The sequence below is a fragment of the Lytechinus variegatus genome, chromosome 2 (genome assembly GCF_018143015.1).
Source record: "Lytechinus variegatus isolate NC3 chromosome 2, Lvar_3.0, whole genome shotgun sequence".
Taxonomy (NCBI): Eukaryota; Metazoa; Echinodermata; class Echinoidea; order Temnopleuroida; family Toxopneustidae; genus Lytechinus; species Lytechinus variegatus.
This window is the reverse complement of record NC_054741.1, coordinates 59,726,872-59,736,498: the sequence shown is the minus strand read 5'-3', so window position 1 is coordinate 59,736,498 and position 9,627 is coordinate 59,726,872.

Here is a 9,627-nt window from a genome sequence, read left to right as displayed (position 1 = left end):
CCTATGAGAGTGAGGAAGGAAGGGAGAGGGAGAAAGAGAGAAAACGAAAGAAACTAAAACAGATACAAAACAGATATACAATTAAAAAAAATATCACGTTGTTTATGCCTGTCACTCTTGCTTACACCTTTTTTGTAATTGTTTAAACTTTTGAAATAACTTGTTTAAAAATGTTTAAACAGTATTTTTTAGAGTGATGGGCTTTAATAACGTGCTTGAAATTTTAAACAGCGTTTTTACAGTCTATTAATTAGGCCTGTCGTTTCCAAATTTTCATCAAGAAAAAATTGGATCTTAAAAAGTTCATAAAATATTTGAAAAAAAGTAAGGAAAATCTCGTGATTTGAAATTGAATGATAGTTCTTTAAGCTAATGCAAAAGTTCTCCCTGAAATTTTATTTCACTAAGATAGTTTTTCTGAATCATGTATTATGAAAATAAGCAAAATAATAGGTATTTATTAGTACCACAGGGGTGACACCAGGGTATCATTAGCATTTTTTTTTCAAATCAATTTATTACTTTATCCGGAAAAGTCGATTTATTGGATACGACTGACTTAGTAACATAATTATTTCTAAAGGTGATTACTGAATCATGAAAGAAAATTTTCATAAAAAATAATCTTACAGCACATACAGAAGTTTTCTTTATTTTCTCTTCCCTGGCCCCTTTTTGATCTTTAAGGGCTGGGCAGTGGTGTACCTAGGATTTTCCACAGGGGGGGGGGCAAAAACGTCCGCCAAAAATTTGACAAGCAAAAAAAAAAGGTCTTCAATCACAAATAAAGGATTTCGTACCAGAAAAAAATTGACAATACAAAAGGTATTCAAGCGTCAGGGGGGCAATAAAGGTCTTCAAAGCTCGTCAGGGGCAGGGATACGTCCTTTGCATTGGTTGTGGCTCGTTAGGGGGCAAACTGCCCCCTGCCCCTCCCCCTGTAGATACGCTAGTGGGGCTGGGGCATGGGACCCCAAACCTTGGTAAGACTGCCCCCTTATGACCCTTTCTCCCCGCATCTCTTTATACTCAAATCGTAAATCATGAGATAATTACCTTCTTGAAAGTTCGTTCTTGTTAGATGTGACAAATGTAAGGTCAACAAAATATGCTCATTTTTCCAACAGTGACAATTAAAAAAAAACACGACAAGATGTGAATAGGATGAACTATTTGCCTCACAGAGTTGTAAAGAGACACGGTGAAAACATTTATATATCGCTTCATTATTATACAAAACTGTGAATCTTAAGTTCTTTACTTTAATAACGATAAATCATATTAACTTCGAAGTTATAGAGGTTAGTTCATGATGGTTACACATCAATAATTTGGGCGAAGGTACCCACACAATATATCATTTAGAACAGTTCTTACACACCGAAAGGGCAGACACAAAATGCCTTGAATGGTCATTGTCATTTGACAAATCGCGCTTATCTTAATGCCACGTGACCGGTAAATTGTGTGTGGATTCATGACCAGTCTGTGAGCTCTCTCCCAACCGACCATTCGACTAGGATTCTTCATCAATTTAAGGAGAGCAACCTGCATTTATATAGAATATTTGATGATGTACATTGTATATAAGAAATGGATGGAGCAGAAGATGAATTATTTTGTAGTTTATGTTATACTATAGTTCTTAGTCATTTCACTTTTCTCCATCAAAATATTCTTATTAATTCAATGTACCGATGTATCAATGATTAATTGCTTCTCTCGTAATGAGATGAGACACTACATCCAGAATAAAAATATGACCTAACCTTCTGCATTGGCGAACGGATGGCCGGGGGAGCCTTGTGGGACAAGCACCCCCCCCCCCCCCTCCTCACAAATAGTTTCACCACCAAGAAAAGAAAAAAGAGGAGAAAAAGAATGAAAAGGAAAAGATAAAACAGTTAAATGTGCTATTCTATAAAATTATATCAAAAATGTAACACAAAATTGGATTATCATTTTGAAAAGGTTAACATTCTTGATCGCTCTCTTGGGACTTTTTCATATATTTGTTAAACACATCAAATCGTGCTCCCTCAATTTTTTGGAGGCCCATTACACCACTGAACTTTTGTTGCAACCCGCAATAATCCTATATAAAAAAATGTTGTTTCTCCTATTTTCAGTGACTTTTAAAAATGTAAGCTGAGGTAAAAGAAAAGTAGAAAAATCTCAAACAATTCCATCAGCGAGAACAGAATTGTTGTGTTTGTGAACCGCATGCCCCGCATTTGAGTAACCTTCGGTTCTCCATGAACTAGTTGATAAAAAAGTAGGAGTGAATAGGACTTAATTTATGGTGTTTTTGATTCTTGCTTTGCATTGAAAGAATCTTTGAATACTGTCTGATTACGAACTCCTACCTTAACAATCCCTATATCCCTATGATTTTTAAGTAGTGAAATGGAAAGAGAAGAAAATTAGAGGAAAAGGGATGAAAATATAAAAAGAAAAGAAGTAAAAAAAGATAGGTAATGTAACTCTACATTCTCCCTGTTATTCGAATGATAGAAAAAAATGACGCTATCTTTAGGGAGTCTTGCCTCCTGTCTACGCTGTAAAATGCTGTATAGAATTTTCATACAACGCTGTTTCCTAAATGAACCACCCGAATGAACTGTACAGCAGTTGTTTAAACAATTTAAACAACAACAAAGTTTTATTTTTCGTAATTAATTCTCAATAAAGCTTTCGTAATTAATTCTCAATAAAGCTAAGCATAGTTGCGTTTAACTGTTAAACAACTACTGTAAGGTTCATCTAGTGAAGCAGCCTTGTATGAAATTTTAAAGAGCTTTTTTTACCCATGTTATTAACCATGTCGCCGCCCCCTATTAACATAACCATTCTTCCAATTGCCCAGTGTATAGTGTGGATGATGTGATTTTGAGAGTGCCTTTTAAAAACCAATCTACAACAACAGCAACAACAACAACATCATTTCTCGAGGCGACAGTCCACGACTCCCTACTGAGAAATATCAATTGGTCAACTAAAAAGCATATACTCATATCGATTTTTTTAAATATTATATTAATACCCTCTTTTATTCTCCCACCAAATTGATATAACAGTAACAATTAATTGAAATCAAAAGATGGAAAGGCTACATCTATAGGTGTTCTTAAATGATGACATGTGAATTCTCATTTTTTTATCATAATTAATGGTGATTGACCTCTGAAACCTTTCATTTATATAATACTCTCCTTTGAATCGTAGCGGCGCCCCCTCCTCTCCGACTACCTGAAAAAAATTACATTGAGTGGTAGCTCCTGGCACCACCGCTGATAATGCATGCGAACTTCAGTGACTTTTGCAAACAAAAGAATGATCGAGTAAAGGAAAAGTTTTTTAAAGCAAAATCATGATAATGAAAGAATAAAACCTACCCGATCTAACATTGTGCTTGTGCTGATTGTGCTTAAACTGCTGCCCCACATGTGAGTGACCTTTCGTCGACTTTGAAACTTTCCTGCAAAGAGCTACGATAGGTGAAAGGATGTCATTTATCATCTTTTCTATGGATTTAAAAAAAGTTTATCTAGTTTATTACTTGGATAAAGAATAGTGACTGGTTGTGAGCCACTATATGCATATAAAAGAAATATAACATTAGAAAATATATCTCATTTCGACCAAATTACAAGCATACTATTTCATAATTGCTTTATATATTGTAGGTCGAGGACGATTAGAAGACCCGTGTACTGCGCAAACTCGACCATGCGCAGACTTCCATTTAGCGTCTACTGCTCATTATGGACTAAGAAAACATCCAATGAAATGCCAGATATAAACATTAAAAATAAATGAAAAGTGTAAGCCATGTCTGCATGGAATCAAGCTCTTAAAGTCTGAATTTTAAGCTTGATGCACCACTTACTTGACTGGGGGCCACTGATAAGTGCCCAAGTCTGCCTCCTTCAGAATTTGGGGGTAGAGATTATTTAATTTTGATGTTTTTAGGATAGATTATTGTAACTTGGAACTTTGGTATCCTCTACGCTTAAGCATTTGAGGACTTAGGATCTTATACAGGTATTCCTACAGGAGGAACCCTTTCTTGACACGCGAGTCTACTGTAAAATTCATCACACAAACTCACTTCGAGACATACGGTGAGTAACATGCTATCATTTCGGAATTAAAACCAATAACCAACTTTTAAACGTATGTGTGCTTAACCTAAAGTAAGGTAGTATCCTTAATACGTGCTATGAGAGGTATCATCCAAGGAACATTGTCAATTATTTCAATTCTAAGCACAATGTGATTCAGATTGTCTTCATGATTATGCGCATCAGTTGAGAATAGAACTTTTTTAACATCCATCAGTCATCTCCTGCATGGTACTCTCCTCATGCTTGTAGTGTGGCAGACGCTGTGTCGCCAAATATCACAATAACGATAGCGTTCAATGTAACAACTGCACATCCTTTCCCATATTTAAATCTATGCTTAAAACTCACTTATTTTAAAAATAAAATTTATAAAGTTCAAAATATCACGTTGTTAAATAATATAAGATTTCATTTAATTAATCATGTAAATTTAATGTATTGATTAAATATGTTCTAATTTGTATTTTAGGTTTAACGTTTAGTTTTATTGGATAATTTCTAATGTATTGTTTAGTAATTTAATATATTTTGTTAAGCGCATGCAGAGGGTCTTTTGACTATTATGCGCTATATAAATTTCAAATATTATTATTACTATTTTATAGCAACTGAACAAACTTCAGACTGATAAAACAAAAAAAAACTTTACGATGAAATAGTCATTCATCTGAACTTCAATAATATTCATCGTAATATTTGTTTTATTGCTTACTTTCATAATTGTAATAAGTGGTAAAGTTAGAATTAATGTTATAGCTTACTTTATACAGAAATTACAAAACGGGATCCAAGAAGAAATATGGAATGTTGTGAACCGTAACGCCTATATTACGTTGCACGTTGTACGATGGGTCCACGAGATGACTATGGTAGAAAAATATATCCACGTATGATATACCTGGGTCGCATTTCACAAAGATTTGTTGTTGTTAAAAATGCAAAATGTCAATAACAATTTTATCATCAGCCAATTAGACTCAATGATTTCAGTAGCTTTAAACTGTAATTGTAAATTTGTTATTGCAACAACCCTTAAGACACAGGTCTCTGTGATCAGAGTTGTATAAATTTACATGAATTTGATATGACTATTTCTCGTCGAACTTCTTTAAGATGATTAAGTAAATATATAGGGGTTATATTATTTAGAATGCTTTAAATATATAGGGTTATATTTAGGATGTATTAGTCCGTACCGGAGTCTTATGGGTAGCAGAAGGAGAAAAAATATTTTTAGTATACCACGATTAAAAAAAATCAATATAACAATTATGAGCCCCTCCCCCCAAAAAAAAATAAATGAATAAAATAGATAAATAATAAATAAATCATTTTGCTAATGGAAACCTGATAACAGAGCAGAAAGGAAAGATATCCTTGGGAAGAAAACAAAATAACAATGGATTTTGGGACTAGAAACTGAACTTACCTGTTCTATTAGAGGAAGACTTCGACATGATTTGTGAAGGTGCTATTAGAGAAACTGAATGCTTTGGAGTGTTGATGTCAATGACAAACGATAAGATACTTTCTGCCAACTTTTACAAAAGCTATTGGAATGGGCTTAAGGGCATTATATGTAAACTACTAAAAATGCTACAGCGATGATGAACTTTACTCTTCTATGAGACGATGCGTAATAACTTTGATACTTAAGTCTGGGAAGGACACAAAACCTTTTTAAAAATTAGCGACCACATTCTCTTTAAAATTCTTGACTACAAAATTGTAGCAAAAATAGCAAACAGACTAAAGAAAGTATTACACATTTGCCCTTGATGATTCCAGCATAACAAACAGGATTTACGGAAGGGGGGGGGGGGAAATAATCGTTGATTATTAAATGTGTAAGAATACTGTAAGGATTAAAAAGAAGGTCTTTAATATTTTTCTCAATTGATATTGAAAGCCCTATTGAAAGCTTAATCAAATACTCTATCGAACTAAAAAATACCTCGAAAATTTTGATTTCAGAAGAAAACTGTGTTAGATGAATTTGAACTTTATATCATAAAATTGAAAGCTCATAACAATGTATATTCTTCACATTATTTTTGTATAGAGGTGTTACGCAGGGGTGTCCACTCTCCTCCATAATATTTAGGGGCACTGATCAACAAAGATTAAAAAGATTCAGGTTGGAAATAAAGAAATGCGATTGAGCCAATACGCTGATAATATCATGTTGATAATAATCGTAAACTTATAAGCTAGGGAGAAAATCTTGAAAATTGTTGAACTGATTTAATTTATCTTTTTAATATGCCACGTTTGACTATATACATTAATATAGAGGTGTTACGCAGGGGTGTCCACTCTCCTCCATAATATTTAGGGGCACTGATCAACAAAGATGAAAAAGATTCAGGTTGGAAATAAAGAAATGTGATTGAGCCAATACGCTGATAATATCATGTTGATAATAATCGTAAACTTATCAGCTAGGGAGAAAATCTTGAAAATTGTTGAACTGATTTAATTTATCTTTTTAATATGCCAGGTTTGACTACATGTATATTCATTAAGGAGATTAACGTAATACATCTAGATATTGTTAAAAATAACAATAGGCTACAGACGAATTCTCTTATCTAGGAATAAAGGTACACCTTTTCTGATGAATTATGGACGTAACATTTAAATCTCAAAAATGAAATACAAGAGACTGAAAGTTTACTTAAAGTATGAGAACGATATCCTTAGCTCGCAAGATAGCTGTCATGTAATCTCTTATAAACCCCTCAAAAAAAGTTCCGCAACTCAAGTTTGAGTGCTAATATATTTCTTGGTGTGCCATATTATGTAAAAGTGGTATCATTGGAAAGTATGATTATTCATCTTTACGATCATGTGTCATTTGTAATGCTAGTGTTATCATGAAATACACAGACATGATAAATATGCAGCAATGTAAAAAATAAAATGTTGCAAAATTCGTTGCCATGTCATGTTTGAGTTCTGCAACTCAAAATGCAAGTTTGAGTGCTAATAAATTTCTTAATGTGCCATCATCATGTGTAAAAGTGATATCTTTAGAAAGCATGCTTCTTTACAAACATGTGTCATTTGTAATGCTAGACTGCTAGTGTTATCATGAAATACACAGACATGATAATACGCAGCAATGTTAGACATGGAATGTTGGAAAATGCGTCGTTTGCAATAGCGAATTCCCAATTGTTTCGAGGATGGACCGAATGCATTCACTGTCACCTGCATGGTGGAAATTCTACAGAAATGGAGACTCTTGTTGGAAATCAATGCATTTTGCAACATTTCACTTCAGACCTTTCTCGATGTTCAGGGTGATTGCATATTCCATGATTACATAAACACAGCAAATGGCATGTCATTATAAAGAAGAATAATTCAGCTTTCCAATGATACCAGTTTCATCTTTTATACTTCATTAACCAAAAATATATCATCCCCCAAAACTGAGTTGCAAGACTTTTTTTGAGGGGTTTAATTAAAAAAAATGTGTATCTTTTTAGTATTATTCCAAATACAACGAAGCAGCTTTTTCATTCTCTCCAAAGTAAACTTCTTCGATTTATTGGGAGTTATATTTGAAAAAGAAAATGTTATAACGATGTCTATGTTAGCAGTTGGAAGACAGTTTACAGAATTTCAGCCAAAAAAGGGTAACTGGAAAACACTATTTTTAATATGAATAAAATCGGCGGTGATTATATCATAAAATGTAACTTTACACGTGGAGACCTGAATAAGCGTATTGGTAATTTGAGGAGAGATATACTTACTTCACGGTCTCATTACAGATACTTCAACCCAGTCAAATATAAAGATATCTAAACCAATCACTATGGAAAAGCTAAAAAATTAGACGACAAAGCGATATTGATGACAATGGGTTTAAGTGATAATTTTACATGTCAGATATTGTGATAAAAAACGATGGACCAATCAAAACTTATTAATTTTAACGACTATAAATTACAGAGGAAATATTATTTTGATTCTTGCTTTTTAAAAAAATGGATAAGTACTTTAAAAACAAATGATGTAAATGATTACCCTGATGATGTGAATAGTTTAAAGAAAATTGTGAATAATCAAAAGATAACGAAATCCTACTATTCAAACTTTAATTATTCAAAAAATTTTCAGATTCCTGAGAAATCAAACAGTATGAAAATGGTCATATGGTTCTAAAGTTGATCTAAGTATTTTTCATCCAGTGGTAAAATAGATTTTTGACTATTACTTTGATCAAAAATAAAATGTTTTAGTATATGTTTATTCACCGTCGTATATGAAGAGATATGTGAGAAAAATTCACTATTGTGTAACTTGTGTAAAATTTAACCTCAAACTTTGATGAATAAACAAATTACAAATTCTGTTTATGCCCTATTGTTTCAAAATTTTGGACGGATGTAAATTGTCATTATATTGATGTTTTTAATTTTCCAAGTAGGTTTCACCACGTTTGAAATACAACAATTTTATTTGCAAAGTACTTAATTTTCAGGACAAATCGTCGAGGACGACTTCTGTCTTCTATTCACAAATAAGTTGAATTTTGTTGAAAGTTTATTGCGTTTGAAAAACAGCAAGGAATATATTACATTGTAATTACGCATCTTGAATTATATTGAGACTGCTTTTGGTTGTTGGTTTTGTCGTTTATGAATTTGACAAATTACTTTTTCTTTTTGTAGAATGTTCATGTATCTGATATATCTTTAATTACATGATGAATATTGTACATATATGTTCGTTTTGTCGAAGCAATAAAGATTTTGCTTCGTAATCGAATCGAAAAGTAAGAATATCTCCTGACGATCCAAGCGTTAGCATGTACCACAAAATTTTATTTTCGTCACAACACATTATATGTGGGAGAACAATTCAGGTCTATTTTACTCTTTGTGATCTTGTCCATTTTTCATGAAATCGGTATTTCTTCAGGAGTGAGAGTTCCCCACCTCTCCCTTTTTTTACTCACTCGCTATATTCATCTTTTCTGCTTGGTCACGTCTGTTGCGTGGGCCATTATGAAAACGATAATTTTGAATTTTCGTATGAATTTCGGATACTAATATCTACTTCTGTCGTCCGAGTTCTTGTGCTTCCTATAGCCTTCTGAGGCTGTGAGATGACCATACGGGAAGCGAAAATTGCAGGACGTACAATAATCATGATAATATGGAACATATAGTATACCATGAGTTAAGCTTGGTTTCTACGAATCTCACGGTTCGCACGAATTCTGGCGTTCGTAAAGATTCGTAGATGTGGGCAGAGATTCTTACGGCCTTCTTGGGAACAACTTTTAAACTAGAATAATTTCGTTTCTCAGGAAGATCTAAAATATTTCTGTGTGTGTCTGACCGAGCCATTAACGGACTCTGTAAGACCATCGCAGGCTAAACGTGACCTAAGAATTGATGAATGACTGATATAAATCGATGTTTTAACGGAATAGCTATCTATCTATATATCTATCTATTTCAACTGCTTGAATCCATAGATC